The following is a 21832-nucleotide window of genomic DNA, read 5'->3' as shown; positions in this document are numbered from 1 at the left end:
TCAATGTTCATTAAAAGAATGTTTAACATGCATTTGACAAAAGTTCAAACAGTGTTCCAAAAAGTTTCAATGCAAAATTAAAAATCTTCGACGTCCAGACCACAACCATCGGTTTTCGGACTGACTCCATAAACCAACACTAGACATACCTACACACTTGTTCCTTGCTCATGGACACCTAAGATCAACATTCCAATTGGTCATCCATCCTCAAATTGCTTCAAGCTAAACACACTTAACTTGGTGTTCTTTAGAGATGGGATTATGGGAAATACGGTGCCTCTTGTTGATATGAGTATTGAGTGGTCTATAATTCATATTGAGCCAGGATGCCACACACACCGTCAGTCAAGGAACTGTCGTCCTCGTCGACCCAATAGGAATTCCATCTTAACACGTCCATGTGCGTCAGTACCAGCATCCATATATGGCCAGCCATGAGTTACGACGGGCCACACACGTCATGTACATGTGTGGATCACCGACCCACACAAGCCCATATAACCATGAGGGCTGACTTGAATACCATTTGTAATGCCCCGGCCATAACCACGAGTTTCCGACCGTTATACCTCATGAGATCTATACATACCCCACAGACCGATACTAGTATTTTCTACGAAGGAAATAAAATATGAAAAAAGCAAAAAGCAAACATAACAAACAAGAAATAATGAAAAGAACAAAAATATAAACAGGAAAATAGGTGAAACCAATAGAGAAAAAAGAGAAGAAAAATACCTCGCGGAGCCTTAACAAAACAGGGCGAAAGTTGCTAAAACCGGTCGTATTGTGTATAGAAGCTACCCATAACCATATTATGGGCTGGCCAGGGTGCCCCTTATTTGGGCATTATTTCTGGCCATAGGCGCGCTTCGATGCTTCATGTAGTGCGGCCCAGCATCTTCATGTATTGCACATTGGACACTTATCACATCAAAATGGTTTTTTAGTTTTTTTTTCTTGTTTAGTTCTTTATTGTCAAATTTTTTTGGGTTTTTTAAATTCCTTTTTCCCCCTCCTCCGCTAGGAGCACACCGTGTAAAGTACAAGTATGTTCTTGCTTGGAGCACACGTGTGCTTCATGCAGGAGCGCATTGTGTGCTCTCTCGTGAAACACATGTTCACTTGAAAGCGCATTATATGCTTATATGGGGAGCACATATTAGTTCACATGAAGCACATGTTTGTACACGTAGGAAGCACAAGTTAGTGTTAGCTGAAAACATCGTCAAAAGTATGCATGTTAGTCATAGTTTGGAGCGCGTTGGAAAGCACATGTTAATGCTACTTGGGAGCATATGTTAGTCCACATTCGATACATATGTTAGTATATATTAGTTGGGATCACGGATTTGCAAGAAAAAAAGTTTATTAAAACCTACCAATACGAGATCTGGCTTTGAGGATCTTGAAACGAGGAACACAACAACGAAAATGGTTCATAATTATGATAAGTAAAGCACAAACTGATATTTCAGAAAATGGTTTTGAGATATTTCATTTCAGAAAAACTGATCTAAGTAAAGCACAAACAAACCCACCACCCATCCTTTCACATATAAGAAAAAAAATTCTATTGAAATTCTCAAATTATGATAAGTGGCGTATATGCATTCAATTGTCATTGCCAGCAAAAATATAAGTGATCATTGCAAAGAATATTAACTAGAGATTTTGAACCTCTGTAAGGAAATACAAGTGACTAGTGCTCACAATGGGCACTCACGTGCGGACGAGTTGCTGCAACTTGGTAGCCTGCTAGCTAGCAAGGCATGCAAGTGCGCCATCTGGCGTGCTTCAGTGCCACCATGTGTCGCGTGTTGGGCACTTTCCTCACTGAGACGGTTTTTTGGGTTCTTGATTTTTTTGTTTTTTTTTTCCTATTTCTTCCGAAAAACCGGTTTTTGTTTATCAAGAGCGTGAAGCACATTTGTCTTTTCATGTTAAACACAGTTGTGCTTCACGCGTCAAAGTATAGTCGTGCTTCTCACGTCAAAGCACAATTGTGCTTCCCAAAAAAGTGAAGCACATACCAGTACAATTACTAAGCTGCCAGGAATTGGAGCATTGTGGTTAATCGGGGTTGGTGGGGTCACCTGACACATGCTTTCAATTGGTAATTCACTAGATTGGACCCCTCTAGGCCAAGCCCATATCTCCCACCCTTCCATTATCCTGTCTCTCTTATCTCCTTCTCTTTCCGAGCGCCGCCACACTAGGGTTTGCGGCCGCCGCCAGCTCTCGCCGACACCGCCACCTCGTGCCCTCGCGTCCGGGCGTCCCTGGCTTACCCGGTCGTGCGGCCGTCAGTTTGTTTCCAATAGCATAGCAGGGAGACCGTGGGTGTCGACGGCCGAAGAGGATGGTCGGCCTCACCATACATCTCCAAGCCCGAACGCCTCATTTCCTCCTCCCCCCCTCTTCCACCTCCCCCTCCTCTTGCACCTCACATGGGACACCGGATTCCCGCACACACAAAACCTAGCTCCAGGCATGTACTGCATAGTGGAGAATGGCGGAGGCTGAAGGCATTCATCCCATGACGCTGGTGCAGGTTGAGCCTCCCCTTCGAGAGGGATTATCCCTCTCCCTTCATGGATGGATAGGTAGGGTTCTTTCCACCTTTTTCTCCCCCTTCCTAATCTCTCTCCTTGCTCCACATTTTTTTCTTTTTCCCCACCTATGAGTTTGACCTCTTAGTTTTGATTTAGATTTTCAGGAATTACTTGTGTAAGCAATGGACATCAAACACCCAAGAAGGAGACACTAGATGGATCAGGGACTTGCTATTTTTTTGTACTCTATTCGTATTCCATTTAATTCTGACCGTTCTTGTCTTTTCTGAACATATGATTCTTAGGGGAAGCCATTGTATGATATAATTTGAGGAAAAAGTGTCATAACAGTGCAAGGTTAGATTCTCCTTTTTATGTTCTTGATTATGAATTTACGGTGGATTTGGAATACATAAGTATGAGCTAAATAACTTACTGATTTTTCCTTTACATAGAAGAATTAGTGATAGCAAATTCAAAATTAATTTGTTGTGGCCTGTATGAAGGTGCAGGAAAGACATAAAATTTATTGGGTGAGTGTCAGATATAGTATCCTATATTTGTTTTTTGATACCGTGTAGGTGTTCTTCTCTGGTCCCACTATTATATACCCACTCTGCCCCCACAATGTATTGCAAGGGCGTCTTATATTATTGGACGGATGGAGTACATGTTTGCTTTACCTTGTTTATTCTGCATTGCTTCCATCTTATCTATGAATATATACTACAGTCCAGCGAAGAAACGAACAGACAAATCAATTAGCATGTAACTTTACTAAAGGAAATATGCCCTAGAGGCAATAATAAAGTTGTTATTTTATATTTCCTTATTAATGGTAAAGTTTTATTATTCATACTAGAATTGTATTGATCGGAAACCTAAATACATGTGTGAATATATAAACATACGTCGTGGCCCTAGTAAGCCTCTACTTGACTAGCTCGTTGATCAAAGATGGTTAAGGTTTCCTAACCATGTCATTTGATAACGGGATCACCTCATTAGGAGAATGATGTGATGGACAAGACCCATCCGCTAGCTTAGCATAATGATCGTTTAGTTTTATTGCTATTGCTTTCTTCATGTCAAATACATATTCCTTCGACTATGAGATTGTGCAACTATCGAATACCGGAGGCATACATTGTGTGCTATCAAACTTCACAACGTAACTGGGTGATTATAAAGATGCTCTACAGGTATCTCCGAAGGTGTTTGTTGAGTTGGCATGGATCAAGATTAGGATTTGTCACTCCGAGTATCGGAGAGATATCTCTGGGCCCTCTCGGTAATACACATCATAAGCTTGCAAGCAAACGACTAAGGAGTTAGTCACGAGATGATGTATTATGGAATGAGTAAAGAGACTTGCCGGTAACGAGATTGAACTAGGTATGAAGATAACAACGATCGAATCTCAGACAAGTAACATACCGATGCACAAAGGGAATTACGTATGTTGTCATAACGGTTCGATCGATAAAGATCTTTGTAGAATATGTAGGAGCCAATATGAACATCCAGGTTCCGGTATTGGTTATTGAATGAAGAGGTATCTCAGTCATGTCTACATAGTTCTCGAATCCGTAGGGTCCGCACGCTTAACGTTCGATGACGATATACACTACAAAAAAATACACTTCCGTGATGACACGTGTTTGTCACAGTAGGTCGCATTTTCTGTCATGCATGTACATCCATGACGATTTTATGACATAATCAAGATAGTCATACATGTGCTGTCGTAGAAGTGTTCCATGACATTACCAAAATTATCATCACGGAAGTGTCCTCTTCCATGACGATAAATCGCCCGTCACAGAAGTGCTTTCATCAAGGGTGAGCAACACGTGGCATCCACCGTAACGGAACACCGTTAAGCTATCGGGTCTGGTTTTGGATCTGATAACCCGTTAACAGCCCCGACCAATGGGGATTTTCCACGTGTAAAATCATCATTGGCTGGAGGAAACACGTGTCGGCTCACCATTGGGACAGATGTCATCCACTCATTGGACCCAAGGCGCCTATGATACGTCGACATGTGGAACGGCCCAAAAGAGGCCAATTCCTGTGAAAAGGCCGACCCGTTTGACTTGGTCAAAAGGTGGCGGGCCGTCCCACGGAAAGCCTGTTAACGGCCTATTCGCATATAGCCCATTTACAGCCCGCTAACCCAGGGCCCGTTACAACCTCTCCGATTAGGCTCAGTAGTGTCATTTGGGCCGTCCAACATGATTCCAGCCCATTTTAACTTCCGGCCCATGTATGGCCCATGACGTCTTTCGGCCGATATGAGACCCTTTGTAACTCTTGGCCCATTAACGGCCCATGGTGGAACTGGCCTGTAATGAACAGTGTATCACTTTATACCCATTAACGGCCCATTATTCCATTGGGTCGTTTCTAGCCCAAGTTATCTTTTGGCCTTCTTAGGGCCCATTTATTCTTGGGCTCATTTCCAGCATTCGGTTACTTACGGTCCGTTACTGTCATTTTTTGCTTGTGGGCCAAATTCAGCTCGTGGTTACAGTCGGCCCGTTTGTGGCCCGTTAATACGTTGGGCCGTTTTCATGTAAAAAAACCCGTTGGGCTGTTTTCATAGAGTTATCAAATACGGCCTATTAACGGCCCGTTATGGTCCACTAATAGTACGACCCATGATTGGCGAAATGATGATACGCCCCGTAGAAGGCCCATGGATCCTAGGACCCGTAAAAGGCCCATGGATCGTACAGCCGGTAGAAGGCCCATGGATCCTACGGCCCGTAGAAGGCCCATGGATCCTACAGCCCGTAGAAGGCCGATGGATCCTACGGCCCGTATAGAAGGTCAATGGATCCTACGGCCTGTAGAAGGCCCATGGATCATACAGCCCGCAGGAGGCCCATGGTTACAACAGTCCGTGTGTTGCCATGATTATTTTGGCCTAGTTACCAAAAATAGGTTATTGTGGCCACTACATAAACACATAAAAAGAATTGCAGTGACTACAAGCAAACCACTAAACAAGACAATAAGGAAATAAATAAGCAAGCAATTAACGCTCCCTATTACCGCTATTACACATGTTACATCACTGGGCATCAAAGTTCGCCACCAGTGCAAATAGAGGGAACAAATCAGCATATTACATACACTGGCCGACAAAATTGGCCACCAGTGCAAATAAACACGGCAGCAAAACAAGAGCATAACTGAAACAACTTCAGAAGAGCTCAAGAAACGTTATCCTGGGTATCCACCATGCTGGCAATAAGCTTAGCAAGCTTATTAGCTTTGTCCTGTTTGGCGCTAAAATCCTCCAACGCTTGCTGTTGCACCAGGAAGTATGCATCTGAATGCTCCAGGGACTTTCGCAGTCCTTCCGCTTCTTGTCACAGCACAGCTGATTGATGTCTTTCAGCTTGTAGTTGAGAGTCAAGAAACCGAACTGATTCAGACAGTGAGTTTGAATAGCTTGTGCAAGTGGTAGTGGCTAGTAACTCGAACACTAAACCAAGACAGGACTTTGGGGTTGTCTCACTATCTTCAAGATAGTCTTCCTTAGCTGTTTTATCAGCTTTGTTGGAGACCAACAAGGATGTGTCACTATCCTGAACCTTATCTGCATTACTTCCTTTACCATTGCTTAATAAGGCACTCTTCTCCAATATTCTATCAACATTCTAAAAGAAGAAACAAGCAGACACATAACATATTTAGCATGTACTAGTATATGAAACTCATTTCGGTGAACCAGTTCATTAGTAAGGTGGACATGATTAAACTACCAATCTTCTATTGCCAAGTACTAGTACATAATAAAAGCATCAAACAAACATATATCTATGTCCTATGGTCACTGCATTGTCTTGCCAAATCAAAATAGAGACACGGTTCAAATCATATCAGTTCAAGACAAAGCAGCAGTGAAAGAATACAAAGCGTGGGAAACTACACGGCACAACAAGATTTCATATGGGTACCACGGGTCTAGATGTACAACAACACTATTGGCTCTGTTGTGATGCTAGTAATGTGCATGATATGAGAAGTCAACTGTATACACAATTGAAATTGAAATCAACATAGCTATTGATAAGAGCAAACCTATTAAAGAAACATGCGTGAACATACCTGTTGTGCCATTGGAGTTTCGATTGGGTCTTTCAATTTAAAAACAAGTTTGTATGAGTAAATACAGTGATACAAGAGCAAAGCAGTATGCACTATAGCAATCATAGTTAAAAAAAGGTGTGCCTAAGCGAGCGCTTAAGCGCGCCTAGGCTCTAGGCGTTGGCAAAACACATTGCGCATAACTATGCTTAATTTGTGCATAACTGCGCATAAGCATGCACTTTGGTCAGTAAAGCGCAAGGCGGTGGCAAAACACACAATTAATGCCTAGCGCTTTTTTGAACTATGATAGCAATGGAATCTTAAATTAGAACAATTGTTCTTCAGGTTTAGGCACTTGTACTACATGAATAGAGTACAGTAAGATGCAATAATATAGTACTTAAAAATAGAAAATGAGCTCATAGACCTTACCACACTCTTGGTTCGGGACTAGTACAAAACAAGGTGTTCCCAATCATCGTCCAGTAAATGTGTCTCAGGAGAACGTAAGGGAATTTGATGAGTTTCTTTGCCGGTGAAGTACGTTTTCTTTAGGTAATTCTGATACTACCACCAAGCATTCTTGAAGATAGCATAGGTATTAACACAAGTTACCTCATCCTGAGTTTCCAAATCGGTCCTTCTCTATCGAGAAAAATGGGGAAAATTGTTGTATTATAACCATCATGGAGGTAGGATGTATGGGGCAAAGCAAAGTCATTGCCATGAATAATATTACTTACACATAACTCCTGGACAAACACCTGCAACTGGCATTTTCCTTCATCTTCAGTATAATATTTTTAAGATGGGAAGATACGCACATACGATTTAACAACATCAAATGCGATAGATGATAAACTACGACTAGCTAGTTGTGCTTCCTCCATAGGAATAGGCGTACTAACCGGTGGAGTTGGGGTTCGCCGTGGTAGTACTGGCCCTTTGGGCACTGGAGCTGCCTTACTAACTACTCTTGTTTGGGAGCTCTATGGTGGAGATGGTGTTGTGTCAATAGGAACTAGGTTACTATCTGCTGGGGTTGGGGTTAGATTGGGTGAAGCTGGTTCTCTGTCCATCGCAGTAGGGGTACAATCTACGAGAGTTTGGGTTATGTGTGGTAGGGCTGGTTCTCGTGCATGTACAACCGGGGTGCTATCTCCACCAAGAGGTAGCATTGTTTATTTGAAGACCGTGTTTTTAGTCCGCTAGATACTGGCATCACCCGCTCCAATTCAAATGGCTGATAAACAGGAAACATAGTTGAATGTACAGACATTGTATGAGAAACAAATGCAATAGATAGTGCGGAAAAAAGAGGGCATGAAATAGTTGACATGTATATTGTCTAACTAAAACGGATAGCATGACATAATTTCACATATATGATGTCTATCTAAACTGGATAGCATATCATAACATAATTCAAAGATATGATGAATAACTAAACAGGATCGCATGACATAATTCACCTACATGTTATTTAAGTAATCAGGATCACATCATTTAATTCACATATGTGATTTATATGCTAAACATAGGGTATTCGATATGATGTCTGAACTAAGAACATGGTGTTGAATATTGTGTATATGATGTCTAAACTATGCAATGCAAGACACCATATGCATGATATGAGTAGTATAACCGTGCCAAGTTAGAGCATACAACTCGGTGGGGGAATAGGACTGGTCATCTGTCTCTGAATCCATCTCCGAGGAGCTATCAGGACCCAACAAGAGATCTGCTTCGACAGGTAGCACTGTCTGCTCTGAAGGCCTTGTTTCCACTCTAGATTTTTCCATCTCCCACCCAAATGGCTGATTCACAGGAAGAGTAGTTTAATGTACAAACATTGTCGACAAATGAAAATGTAATGAAGGATGGGCAAGATATCATTCAAATACATGATGCCTGGTTAAACATGATGGCATTACACATTTCACATATATTATGGCTGGCTAAAAGACATGAGACTACATAATTCCCATATATGATGTAGAAACTAAACAGGTGGCATTATAGAACATGTCTAAACTAAGCAGATGACATATATGATGTCAAAAGTAGGCACTACAAGGCAACATATGCATGATATGACTAACTTCGTCATGCCAAGGTAGAGCAAACACCTTAGGGGGTAAATAGGAGTGGTCAGCGGTGTCTGAATCCGCCTCAGAATAGATATCTTCCTTTGGATTACAATCTAGAGAGGGGTGGGGAGGGTTTTCCATTGAACCCACCATGGAGCGATGTCTGCATGACATTGTATTACCGCGCAAAACTCTTCTCTTTTTCTCTACATGTTCAACATGACTGTGTACAATATCTGACATGCATACGAAAAAAATATGGTGAGATTATCTAAGGAGAGCATGCAGAAATTTAGAGTGATGGTAACAATAAGTGGATGGATCCAAGAATAATGATAGCAGGTTGATGATTGCTTTATTTTAATAAAAAGACAGATGATGATTGCTTTATTTTAATAAAAAGACAGATGATGATTGCTTTATTTTAATAAAAAGACATATGATGATTGCTTTACTATTTGTTTCCCACCCAAGATGAACAACATAGGCATACCCTAGGTGAACCAGATATTAGATAGAGATACTATTCATTGCTTCCTCAATATGTGCCCCACAACTAATTTAGAACTCAAGTTTGAACATTAATTTGGACCTGACTTGGAGTCCAAGAGGTGAACAGGACGATAAAGTAGCAGGTAATTTTAAGCAATGCATAACATAAGCAGAAACAAAAGAGTGCGACCTCTCTTGTGGACCTATGTACTCCTCAGGTTCATCTGCTGAGTCGATGATGGTGATGCCGTTGCGGTGGGTGCCGGTGGCAGGGAAGGAGATCTGAGGCGGCAAAAGATGGTCAGGAGTCGTGATGTCTGGTTTGGTGGATGCTTCTGTCGATGGAGCAGCTCAGGTGAGGTGGACGACGTCGCGGCAAGAGCAGGACAAACCACACAAAGTTCCCTTCGACACCTACCTATAGCTGAAGTAATTCTGTAAGGGCTCATTTGGCTTGCATGATTCTAAAAATGCAGGGATAGGAAAAACACCGGAATAGGATAGGAATGCACATGGTAAATAGAGCATTTGTAAACACATGATTTCTGTCAACTTGGGTGTTTGGTTTACAGGAATTGGAAGAGTAGAGGAATGCAAAGAAACATGGCCAAAATAAAGTGAAACCATATGAAAGCATGTACAGTTAGAATGTTATTCTGCCACTAGTGCACTTGGTCTTGTTTTCATGCATAGGATTTTGAAAAGTAGGTCGAGGTGGATGTTTTGCTTCATTCCTTTCAACAAAATGCATGAATAATTGAATAGTAGAGTGCCATTGGAAAATTCCCTATTGCTAAGTTTTTCCGTTGAACCAAAATAGCCCTAATGGATCAACATGAATGTATAATAATAAGTGATGCAACAAGTGTACAACCTCTTTGCCGTAGCCATGTCGACCTCAACATCATTGGGTTGGTCGCTGAAGCAGTTGAGGCAGAGGTGGCTGTCAGAGGTGTGGAGGAAGATCTAAGGAATCTGCAGACGGCGTCCAAGACACTGCTCTGTTGTGATGGATCGTTCTGTCGTTGGAGCAGCTCCGGTGAGCTGTAAGACGTCAAGGCTGAAGCAGCACAAGACAGAAATCGTCAATCTCAAGTGGGATTCTAATAGCATCTCCAATAGATGATGTAAAATATATGTAAAATTTACATCACCAAAAACCACCTGACTACAACAGATGAGGTAAAAACTGTCGACTCTGAACTTAACTGTCAAAACTTAAATTTACTGTGGAATCTGAATGTTACTATCGAAACTGAACGCAATGGTAGCAGAGAGGCACTTGACATGAAGTTTAGGGAGGGCCTGCAGTTCATCTTCAACCTGCACCCCCCTGAGCCACCAGCCACCATAGGCCGAACTGCCGGCCCAAGCGCCGCCTCGTCGCCCCGAAACAACTCCCCACCGCCAGTCTGCCGCCACCCCGGCCAGCCCTCTAGGCCCCCCGCCCCCACCCTGAACCCTAAGATAGATAGTGGGGTACCTCTCCAGCGAGCCCTGTCCCCGGTGCGGGTGGTTCTTCCTTAATTCCGGCGAGCCCCCCACCCTTGAAAATCGACTAACCCAAAAGTTGATTCAGTCGACTAAAGTGTACCTAATCGGAGCAAAGCAGCAGCACGAGCAAGGGGGAGAGCAGTAGTAGCTGGGCGAGCAAGAGCCGGAGCAGCAGCAGCTGGGCGAGCGAGAGCCGGAGCAGCAGCAGCTGGGGGAGCGAGAGCCGGAGCAGCAGCAGCACAAGCGAGCGAGAGCTGGAGCAGCAGCAGCAGATCCGGCTGGTATGGACACCACCGCCGAAGGGGCCTCGCACTGGGGGAGAGCCGCTGTGGAGATGTCGCCCGTGGCGCTGGCTTCAAGGTAGCCGCTCCATGGGGGTGCGGGATGGAGCACTGTCGGCGTCGGGAGATCGAGTTAAGGAGAAGGTGCGATGCGATGAGTGTATAACCTGTTTGGTGGCGCCGAGTAAGCCTCGGCTTCGTCGGAGGAGTCGGTGAGGATGCTGCTGTTTCGATGGAGCAGGTTAAGGCGGTGTTGTGGGGATGGAGCAGCCGTGATAGACGAGGCGATCATCGGAGCATCTCCTTGGAGGTGGAGGACGGGGCGGCTGAACCGGTGGGATGGCGAGATGGACGATGAATCCTCGTCCGGGGAGGTGGACGAGGGACATCGAGCTATTGCGGTGGACGACGTCGTCGGGGAAGAGGCTCCGATTGGGCAGCGGTGAGGTGGCGGACAGAGGAGGGTGGGGTTTCGCGGCTGGAGCGGAGAGGTTATGGCGGCCTAGGATTTCGAATGGCGAAAAGGAAGCGATGGGAGGGGGTGAACCATGACTTAGGGACGCGCTTTTCCAAAATGTAGGGTGTGTTACAAAAGTACCCCCCACCGATTTGAACTAGCAGCCCTTTCGGCTCAGGGTTAGAAGGGGGATTTCGCGTGTTGGGATTTGGCAGTTGGAGGGAGTTTTTGCGCGTTGTAATTTCGGGATAGCAAGGCGCGGGTTGTGAAGGCGCCAGTTTTGGGAGCACGATATCTGAATTTTCGGGATATAACAATGCGCAAGTTGAATTTTAGGGACAAGCCTGACGTGTAATATTGTACTTGTACGCACCAAATCAATTCGCACTTCCCTCAACCAAAAGGAAAACGAAAAAAAATAAAACTATTCACACCACACAAAGAGAGAGTCTTGCCCCATTTTACTATACAAATGCTATTCAAAGCTACTCCCTCCTTCCATCTAAATAGGGCCTAATGTGTTTTTTTGATGCTAACTTTGACCAAATATTAGAGCAATAATATATGACATGCAACTTACACAAAGCACACCGTTAAATTCGTGTGTGAAAGGAGCTTTCAATGATATAATTTTCACATCGTGCATGTCATGTACTATTAATCTTGTCAATAGTCAAAGGTTGTCTTAAAAAACGCATTACGCCCTATATAGATGGAAGGAGGGAGTATGAATCCATGTTATGTCCAATTAAATTTTTTCGCTTACTGTATAATGCATGTAACCTACTCATACCAACATTTTAGTGCATTCCAAATGTCTATACTACTGCTACAATTTGAACTGAATTTGAATTCGTTTCTCTATTTCAATAAGAATCTACAATCATGATTGTTGCCAACTGTCGGTGTACAAAAGTAGGGGCTCTCCTTTTGACCCCTTTACTTGTGCACGGGCATTCAGAGCCACGCACCACGGCCATGCGTAGCAGGGCCAAGAAGGGAAGACGGAGAGAAGCCGAAGGCCCAAGACAAACAAAACAACATCAAGGACCAAGGCCACGGAGATCAGATGGACAAAGCAAGTTTCCCCGGCAAGGACCCTTGCCGGGGCAACCTCAACAGCCCCGACAAGACCCTTGCCAGGGCAGCTCGCCCACACCAATGGAGCGAGCCACCCTCGAGCCCACAGTCTCCAACGCCAACAACCACGATGGGGCAGGGCTCGGGAGGCACCCCCATGGTGGCATGCAGATCTTTGTGAAGACAAAGAATTCAAGATCAGATGAGGATTGGAAGGCAACGATCCTCGACAGGGTTCCTGCCGAGGAAGCCCACAAGACCCCCGGCAAGGTCCTTGCCGGGGACAACAGCGCGCCTCGGCAAGACCCTTGCCGGGCCACCCGGCAAGACCCTTGCCAAGGGCGCCAGCGGGACCACTGCTAGGCCCACACCAGCCAAGTCTCCACCGCCGTTCACATGCAGCTGCCGACCCAACCAGCTGGGAAGGCACCTGCGTGGCAGCATGCAGCTCTTCGTGGAGGCTCCCTCACCGCGCCACCTCAGCTGCTTGCCTGCCTACATGGCACCGCATGCATCGCTGGCCAGGGCGTGTGTCGAAGCAAGGAGGAGCGGTGACGAATGGGACAGGCCTCGCCCCCGTCCCCGATAAAGTGAAGGGACACCTAAGCCACGCATTAAATGCGTCTTGTCCTGTAATACAAGCGATAAGCTCGCGGCACAGTAGGCCTTTCCACCTCCTATGTGCCACTGTGGCAATCCCTTTCGCCTATAAAAGGAGGCCCATGGTGCACTGGAAAAGGATTCGGCTCTTCGGAACCAGGCAACACCCATAGCTAGTCCGAGAGCTCAAGAACACTCAATACATCCACCAAGCAGGACTAGGGTTTTACGCATCCTCGCGGCCCGAATGTCGGTGTCAAAACCGGCGGATCTCGGGTAGGGGGTCCCGAACTGTGCGTCTAAGGCTAATGGTAACAGGAGACTGGGGACATGATGTTTTACCCAGGTTCGGGCCCCCTCGATGGAGGTAAAACCCTACTTCCTGCTTGATTGATCTTGATGATATGAGTATTACAAGAGTTGATCTACCACGAGATCAGAGAGGCTAAACCCTAGAAGCTAGCCTATGGTATGATTGTTGTTGATGATGATGAGTCCTACGGACTAAACCCTCCGGTTTATATTGACACCAGAGGGGGCTAGGGTTACACAGAGTCGGTTTACAGGGAAGGAGATCTACATCCGAATCGCCAAGCTTGCCTTCCACGCCAAGGAGAGTCCCATCCGGACACGGGACGAAGTCTTCTATCTTGTATCTTCATAGTCGAACAGTCCGACCAAAGTATATAGTCCGGCTGTCCGGATACCCCCTTATCCAGGACTCCCTTAGTAGCCCCTGAACCAGGTTTCAATGACGATGATCCGGCGCATAGATTTTCTTCGGCATTGCGAGGCGGGTTCCATCTCCGAATACTCCAAGATAAACTCCAAACACAAGGATCGTGCCCGGCTCTGCAAGATAATCATTCCATATATCACCGTAGAGAGAACAATAATAATCCACGAATTCAATCTGCTGACAATCCTTCAAAAAGTGACACCATGCCACGGTCCGGTCTTTATTCGAACCTTCTTTTACAACCTGCTTCCGCACATATCGCGAGGCGGTTTCTTTGGCATGTCTTGTCAAATCAGAGATCGTGTCCCCTTAATACGGGATCCTCTTCAATACGGGCATGGGTAACCCAACCGCACCATCAATTACGGTAAGTGGGGAATGAGCAGGCTCCGTTTAGGCAAGCGAGGAGGCGTAAAGTTTTATCGCCTTGATAAAAGGGGGAAAAGCCTCCTCCCTTCTACCCATGCCTTCTTCTACTTCTGCTCACCCCTTTTCTTTCGCCCAAGCCCTAGCGCTCAAGCATTCATCCTCCCCACAAAAAAGGGTCCTCCGAAAATGTCCGGATCTGGAGCAGGAGGCAAGTGGATGGCCTCCTCCGTCCAGGAGAAGGATATTAAGAAGCTGCGGGCTGCCGGATATTTGGCCAAGAAAATCGGCCACCATCTTCCAACGGCGGGACAAATTGTCCCTACTTCGGAGCCCCATGAGAGAGTTGTTTTCCTCCCCCATTTCGTCCGCGGGCTCGGGTTTCCCCTCCACCCTTTTGTTCGCGGCATCATGTACTACTATGGGATCGATTTTCACGATCTATCCCCCAATTCTTTCCTCAACATCTCGACATTCATTGTCGTGTGCGAGGCTTTCCTCCATATCCCACCACACTTCGGGCTATGGCTCAAGATCTTCAATGTGAAGCACAAGGTGGTGAGTGGCGAACACGCCGAGTGCGTAGGCGCCATGGTGAGCTACGATGCCCAAGGTCACATGGCCGATGGGTACTTTCAATGACTCCGTCAAGGAGTGGCAGCAACAGTGGTTCTATATCACTGAGCCGCGCGGCAAAAAGTGGGCCACTGCTCCTGAGTTTTGATCTGGAGCCCCTTTGCGGCTCACATCGTGGCTCAAGAAGGGCATAAACTGGTCGTCGTCCGATGAACTATCAGTGATCCAGGCACGCGTCAAAGGTATGGAGGACAAGGGCGTCAGGCTTGTTGATGTGGTCCAGGTGATGTTGGTCCGCCTGATCCTTCCTTGTCAGCACAGAGGCTGCTTGTGGGAGTACGACCTGGCCGAGCACCGGACCCTAAGGGAGCTTTTCGGCTCCTCACACAAGGAAATCTGGAAGGTACTCTTTAAGTCCGGCAAACCATGGCCGAACTCGGCCGCAGACCGCGGGCATCAATTGACCCACCCCGCCAGTCCGGTAAGTCGCCATCATATCTTGGTATTCGTATGTTTCATTGATACGTCCCGAAGGAGTTGTTTTTAACGTGTCTTTCCACGATCGCCTTTAGGAATGGACGAGGGTGGCAGAGCGGATCCATTGTCCGGCCCCTCTGCCGGAAGAACCGGCAGGACCTCTTTTGATGAAGATGCCGGTCCCACCGCCTTACAAGGTGCCGAAGAAGGAGGCCAAAGAGAAAGCCAAGGAGACCAGGAGCGGTCTTCGTCGTCGTGGCACTTCGGACATGAAGTCCGAAGACTCCAGTGACCTTCCATCCTCCAGAGAGAACAAGGAGGAGGAAGGGTACGAAGAGGAGGAAGAGGATGAGGAGGAAGAAGAGCCCGAGTCACCTACGAGGGGAGGAAGAAAAGGACAACCTCCTCATCCTTAGAGGCAGATTCGCCTAAGAGGGGAAGAACATCCGTCCCCGAGCCATCCACCACGGCTACCGATAGTAGCCCGGAGGAGGATCCCAGGGCCCAGCCCCCGGTACAATTGTAAGTGCACGAAATCCGAACATATTCATGCATCCAGAATTTACTAGAATGTAGTATTTTGATTCGCACCATGCTTTTTACAGTCCGGCGAGGCGTTCGGCCCAACAGGCCTCCTCAGAGGACTCGTTAGGTTCTGATTCCCTGGAGAGTGAAACACCTCCCAGGGTCCCCTCCAAAGAGCCTGGCTGTGACAGCGAAGTGTTGTACAAAAGGGACCTGAGCCAGGGGGCGTACCTCGAAGGCCAGACACGCGGGAGCGGCGGTTCCCATGAATGTCGACGGTGGGGGTGGTCGTGGATCCGGCCCGCAGCCGGACACAGTCCCGGAGGCCCTTAAGGCTCCGAGATCAGGCAGGCAGCCCCTCTTGACTGGACGGGGTGATCCTTCTCCACCTACGGCCTTCATCGAACCGAAGGCGTCAGGCGGCCTATCGATAGCACTAGAGAGTGCGTCCATTATTGATGAACACCGCGCCCTTATGGGCGTGGTGATGAAAAAGATTCAGGCCACCGAGAGCGGACTGAATGAATCCCGCGTCAGCCTTATAAAAGGCTTGGAGGTATGTATAGAAGACTGCCATAGTATAGATAGTAGCCCCTGATACACTGTTCGGAGAGGACAGGAACCGGATAGGGGATCATCTTCCCGTCCGTAGGAGACCTAGCTAATGACGTATATTTTATGGATCAGATTTCTGTGGTGACTGCCTCCTCTCAAACTGTGGAAGTGTCCGGACTCAAGCAGAGTCCGGTGCAGGCCGAGGAGGAACTCGGCCGAGTGAAGAAGCAGCTGGAGGACCAACAAGGTATGTTTGGAAGCTTTTAGTAAGTTTTAGCACAAGTAAGTAGTTGTGACTATCTTAGAGTATATATATCGCGCATTCCAGGGGCAAGTGCCGAAATTGAGGCTCTCAAGAAGGCTGTTGCCTTGGCTGAAAAGAAAGCGGCCGCCGAGCAGGCTCTTCGTGAGAAACACGAGGCGAGGGTCGTGGAAGCTGAATGAGAGCTTCAGGAGGCCGTAGGAAGAAACGAGTTTGGGGTAGAGTTTATTATTGAAAGAATCCGAACTCGCCCAAGCTGTCCGGACCGCGACTGAGGTTTGGGAGGAAACCCAGGCTGTGCTGAAGTATATTCAGGAGGCGCGGAAGATTGCGGCCGGTAGGGGTTTTATATTTTTGTTCAAAGCGCCTTACGCTTTCGCAGGGAAGATTCATGGTGACCCATCGAACCTTAATTTTTTCAGGAGCGTTCGCGGATTTGCCGCGCAGCATATCTGATGCTGCCAATTCTGCTGAGCTGAGAAGAAGGAAACTGCGGAGAAGCTCTTCTGGTCATAGTATTTGGCGCTGAACTATCCGGTGCCGTTTGTCGACCAGCTAAAACAACTGATCGAGCTGCATCAGGCGGCTGAACTAGCCATGAAGGATTTGGTTATCCGGTTGTAGCCCGCCAAGCCCATACCAAGCAGTTTCTTTGCGCTCGTGAAGCGGATTGGGAGGGCCTGCCCTCGGCTGGACGTCATTAAGAGGTCAGTTTGCATAGAAGGGGCATGAATGGCATTTGCCCGTGCAAAAGTGCACTGGGGGAAGCTTGATGCTGAGAAGCGGATGACCGAGGGGCCGCCGGAGGGGAAGGAGCACTACAAGCCCAAACTATATTATGATGGCATCCTGAAAGGCGCCCGCCTCGTGGCCGAGGAATGTACGAAAGACATTATTTTTTCCTGAAAGCAATTGTGCTTAGCTTTGTAAGGCAAAACAGAGTCACTTATATGTAGGTGCCTGTTATGTGTAAATTTTATTCCTGCGCGGCCGTTTAATATGTTAGTCTTGAGAGTTGGCCAGTCGTCGGCTTCTGCCCCCACGTAGGAACTATGGGGGTGTTCGGGATACACATGAACACTCTTTATCTCATTCATGGGTCCATGAAGGAGGTGTTCAGCACAGTGAACCAGGCAATCGGACTATAAAGCTTTATTACTCTCACTTAGCCATAGGATTTCGAGTATGGGCGGCGCAACCCCTATTGTTCGGAAGACCGCACGGGGGGCTCTAATAGCGCCTGATCGGTGGACCGATGCTTCGCACGCTGCATTTTATTATGGCATTATGCGGAATAAATCCTTAAAGATTTGACAACCTCTCGAACAGCTGACCAGCTCTCGCCTTATCATGACGGTCAGTTTTCGGCTTTCTCTACTGAGGTGTTCATCCGGCAGAACCGGGACACAATCGCAGTAGTTCTCCCAGCGCTACTGTCACACCCTGATTTTCATGGCACAACACTTAAGATGATAAATCATGATAAAGTGTGGTTTGACAAAAACTTTTGCATTATTTGACTTTTTGTTTGAGTTGGTTTTCTCTGTGTGTTTTCAAGTGCTCTTAAAAGTCAACATAGCTTCACCTTCTATACTTCCTTTCCTTGATCCAAAACTTCTGCCCAATGATCATACCATGTGTATAGTACAATATAGAATTTTCTTACAAAAATAATTTGGCCAAAAAGTATTTTCTAAATTTAGTTTTCCAAAAAACCCTGAATTAAGGTTTGCACTGCAAGTACTTGATTTGGGGTATGAAAAATCTTTCAAAGAATATGTTTGATTCCTATTAGGTATAGTACTCCCAAAAACCACAAAAGTATAATTTTAAAAGTCATTTTGCTATTTTATTTAAAGGCTTTTTATTTAGGCCAGAAATGGTCTTTAATAGCTTAATTTTTTTAACACTTTAAAAATATTTGTGAAAATTTAGGGAAACTCAGTAGACATATATTGTCCATATATAAGAGTTTCAACACATGGTCATGTTCAAAATATTGGTCAAACCCCTCAAAAACCCTTTCTGGATATTTCAAGCTTTTGAAATGTTTACAAAGGAAATATTCTCTAAAAATTCCAAGAAAATTCTAGCATGTCACATATGACATGTTGGATGATCTTGCCAAGCCTCATGTCTTGGAGATCAACATAACATCCACAAATCTCCTCAAAACCATCCCTGACCATTTTGAAGTTTGAGCAACTCTACATTGCCAAACATGTCCAAATGTTCTCAAACTTGGTGCACATGCTCCAATGGTCTAATTATGTATCTAGACCAAATGGCACAAGTTGGAGAAAATGATATCTTGATTAAAGTGCCTCAAGACCCTCTCTGTCCAGAATCAAATTTGAACAACTTTACATTGTCAACTTTCTTATTTTGCTCTCAACCTTTGTGGGCATGCTCTAAACCCCAAATGATGACACTGCACCAAGTGGTGCATCAAGGAGAATAGTTTTGCATGTCTAGATCTTGGAAAACTCATTTATGTTGATTTCTAGGGTTTACAAAAGTTGCATTGGAAACTTTGCCCAAATGGACTCAACCTTGGTGGAACCTATTATTATCTCATGACATTTGACCCTGTCAAGCCTCATGACAAGAGGAGTTCATATTCTTGCCCAAACCAGCAACAAACACCTTCTGCCATTTTACTAAAACCCCTGTTTTGACCACTTCCACTCTTCTCCATGGCCTCAACTTTTTACCACAGCCCCTCCTAGACCTCTTCTACCTCCAGTAGCAATGGCTGCATCTCAGATCAATAATTGAGGGGTGAAAACACCTCTTTTACCTCTCTGGACAGCCCTTGCACCCCTCTTCCTCACCTCCCTCCTCACTCCAGTGGCCACCCAAGGAATCCAAGGCTTTCCCCACATTCTTTACTCCTCCCTAGAGCTACCAGACATGCTTGGCCGTGCCCACTTTGCCAAAAAATGGCATGCCGGCCATTTGCATGCTCTGGAGCGCGCCACAGTGCGCTCCCGCACTGTAGCCGCCCCCTGCCAACCACCTCCGGGCACCTTGGGCCTCCCCAGCGCGCCCGACGATGCTCCTCAATGTCCGCAACACGCCACAGCCTGGTCCCCCTCCTCCTTCTCCCTCCTGCTACCCTCCTCGCACGCGCACCGGCCGCCCGAGAGCTCCAATGAGCGGCCTCACACGCGCAGCATCTCTGGCCTTACCCCGCTCTCTCCCTTAGCTTACCTCGGTGTAGTCCACGCCCAGCAACACACCAGACACGGCGCCAACTCCTTCCGAGCCCTGTAGCAACGAGCAGGAGCTCGCCGGCGCACGGGTCCACGGCACCTCGCCGTTCGCCTATTTAAGGGCCTCCCCGAGCCCTACTCTCCTCACCACTCGCTCTCTCACTCCCCTAATCACCCCCTACACCACTCATCCCTCTCCAAACGAGCCCGAGCTCGAGATCAAGCTCGAGCTCCGCTGCCTCGGGTCGCCGTCGATCTAAGGGTACATGCCCTCTCCGCCGCTCCTCTTCCTTGATCTGGAACCTTTGTGGCTCACTGATCATTTCCCCTTTCCTCCCCGCTTCTTTTGCAGCCAGAAATGGCCGGAACCGCCGCCTCCTGAAGCTCTTCCGCCGGTTTCCTTGTCGCCGGTGAACCCCTACACTCTGGCGACCACCTCCACCTTCACCCGAAAGGCGACTCCGCCTTGAGCACACCGGTGCCCTCGGATCGCCTCGCCGTCAACCAGAGCAATGCCGGTGAGCTCGCCTCCCTCTCTGGCCCGAGGTTGAAGACGACGGCCGTGGGGCCCGTCGGTCAGCCTCACACTCTAACGGGTGGCCCCCACCCGTCAGGTTTAAAACACATGCACGCACACCGGTTCACTGCGTCGGCTGGAGGTGTATTTCCCAAATACGCCTTCGACGTGGCAGCCTTGCATGGGCTGGATTCCCCCTAGGCCTGCTGCGCTGCGGCTCTTCTGGCCCAGTTGCACAGTGCTCCTTTCCCTTTTTCTTTTCTATCAAACTTGCAAAAATTCCACAGGATTAAATATTCATCCAAATGCAATAATTCCAACTCCCATATTTTTCTAAAAATCCCACCTATTTAATGGTATAACTTTCATTCATGACCAACCAACTTTTATGTACTGTTCATATTCAAATTCAAATTTGAATATATTTAAACCCCTCTGAAAATCCATTTCTTCTATTCTGCTACTCCAAATCCAAAACTAGGAATTTTCCCCTTCTTAGTTTTCACCCTAGTATTTAACAAAAATGGGTTGACATTTTTCTGAGCACTTTGGTTTTTTTGTTTTATTATTGCCTTATTTTTCCCGTTATTATTTTGCAACGATAGATTGCGTTGCTGACGAAGGAGTTGGACTAGAAGACTTTGAAGACCCAGAAGACTTTGTTAAGCCAGGCAAGCAACCCTTTGACCATGTCTATGAAACCCTTTTTATGCATGTCATATAGCACTTTTATTGCTTGCATCGGAGACATGATACTGTGGTGACCACATGGGGTGGTTTGCCACCTTTACTTCCTCGTTGATACTTGCATTATGCATGACCCTACCTTCTTATGAGGGTTATGCCGGTGGGAGTAGATAGGATGCTAAAGTAGATGCTACACAAAAAAAAGGACGGGTATATGCATGGTGAAGGAGACAAAGTATTTTCAAAAGACTTTTCGAAAATCCCGTCGGGTGCCACTTATGCCCGAGGGAGATGATGAGATGGGTAACCACTTGATGACGAAGTGGTGTACCGAGGCAAGTGTGTGTTGTTTTCGGAAACGGATTAGATTTAAGATTTGTCGACTGTCCCAACCTTACATGCGCAACCACTCTACCCTTTTATGGGAAAGGGCGTTATTGATTACCTAGGCCGATACTAGCTTGGAGCCCACATTACTAGTGATAGGGGAGAGTTGGTGCTCTCTCTCGGGATGGGGTCGTGCCAGATAGGGCGGCCATGACTGTTTTTACAGGGCACCGGATACACTGTTGCGTCCCCTCTCGGATGTTACGATCTCGAGTGAGTCTCGTATGATGTACATCGTGAGGATACGGAACAACGAGTGGACTCCTTGTTAGTGTCGTCTAGGGAAAGATAGTGATCGGGTGCTTACCCCGGGTACTTGAGGTACCGCGGGTCGTGGGTGACACGAAAGTTCCCTGGATCTTGTGGG

The sequence above is a fragment of the Triticum dicoccoides genome, chromosome 2B (genome assembly GCF_002162155.2).
Source record: "Triticum dicoccoides isolate Atlit2015 ecotype Zavitan chromosome 2B, WEW_v2.0, whole genome shotgun sequence".
Classification (NCBI taxonomy): domain Eukaryota; kingdom Viridiplantae; phylum Streptophyta; class Magnoliopsida; order Poales; family Poaceae; genus Triticum; species Triticum dicoccoides.
This window is presented reverse-complemented; position numbering follows the sequence as displayed.